Consider the following 1154-nt stretch of genomic DNA (forward strand, 5'->3'; position numbering starts at 1 on the left):
CTCTGTGGATACAATTCTTATTGTTAGGAGCCATAGATTTTCTTCCTTTTTTTTTTTTTTTCTTCTTTCTCCTTCCTTCCCCTGAAATATCACACCAAAACCAAACCCAAAGGGAAAGAAAAAAAGAGGAAGCCATTTGAAAGTAGTCCACTTAAGTAAGACCAGGGTTGTGACCTGGCCGAAATAGCTCAGTTGGGAGAGCGTTAGACTGAAGATCTAAAGGTCCCTGGTTCAATCCCGGGTTTCGGCATGGCATGATCTCCGTTTTGCGCGGCTTGTAAACTGAAATTTTCACCCAGTACCGAATGGCGGCCGCCTACAAGTACCCCTGGCCACCGCGCCATTTATACGGTAAGGGACTACGCAAAGTGACCTTTGTCATGAAAGAGCCTGGAAAGTCACTTTATAAAACGCAGTTTTGAGACGGAGAAACTGCTCCTAAGAAGGGAGCGTCTCTCGTTTCATCCTGACAACATTGCCCCGCGATATCTCACTAAGGCAGTTCCATAATCCAGTTCTGGGATCTGGGCCTTCCCTCTACCCAGGGGCGCAGCTGGAGGTGGGCGGGAGACTAGACCTAAATCTTGGGCGCCGCCCGCCGGGCCTCCGCGCGCGGGGCAGGCTTCCCCGTCCGGTCCAAAATCTCTCCGCTAGTTTTGAGTTCGAACCGGAGTTACCATAGTTTAGACCCCCCCCAGCGAAAGTCTGTGAGTATTGCTGAAAGGTAGAGGGAGTGAAAGCGCAAAAGCAAGACATAAAACCGAAAATACCTCCCAAACTCTCCTTGCATACGAACACAACCTTCTGCGTTTACCAACTGAAGCCGAGTACCTCTCGGCGTGTGGCCGGTTAGCTCAGTTGGTTAGAGCGTGGTGCTAATAACGCCAAGGTCGCGGGTTCGATCCCCGTACGGGCCAGCACGAGAGCGTTTTAGAGCCGGCCGATCCGAGAAGACCCCCCTCCTCCCCCCCTCAGTGTTCTGACCCACTAGCCTAAACCCCAATGGGCTCGTTTCGTCCGATCCTATTCGAAAACTCTCCTTCCGGCCCTGTATTTTAAGCGTAAAGACAGGGTTCCGCGTAGACGCGGGTCTACCCGCGCCGGGAAAAGCTCGGACACGCAGCGCCGGCTCCCTCCGACACGCCGCGGGAGCT

The 1154-nt window shown here is 53.1% G+C and overlaps 2 non-coding genes across 2 annotated transcripts; both read left to right on the forward strand.

The window, feature by feature from the left end:
- Positions 1 to 177: 177 nt before the first annotated feature.
- TRNAF-GAA (transfer RNA phenylalanine (anticodon GAA)) lies at positions 178 to 250 on the forward strand. The gene has a single exon. It is a non-coding gene; the product is annotated as a tRNA-Phe (tRNA).
- A 593-nt stretch (positions 251 to 843) lies between these two features.
- On the forward strand, positions 844 to 917 carry TRNAI-AAU (transfer RNA isoleucine (anticodon AAU)). Its single transcript has one exon. It is a non-coding gene; the product is annotated as a tRNA-Ile (tRNA).
- Positions 918 to 1154: the final 237 nt, after the last annotated feature.

This window comes from Tupaia chinensis, unplaced genomic scaffold (genome assembly GCF_000334495.1).
Source record: "Tupaia chinensis unplaced genomic scaffold, TupChi_1.0 Scaffold140356_1, whole genome shotgun sequence".
Taxonomy (NCBI): Eukaryota; Metazoa; Chordata; class Mammalia; order Scandentia; family Tupaiidae; genus Tupaia; species Tupaia belangeri.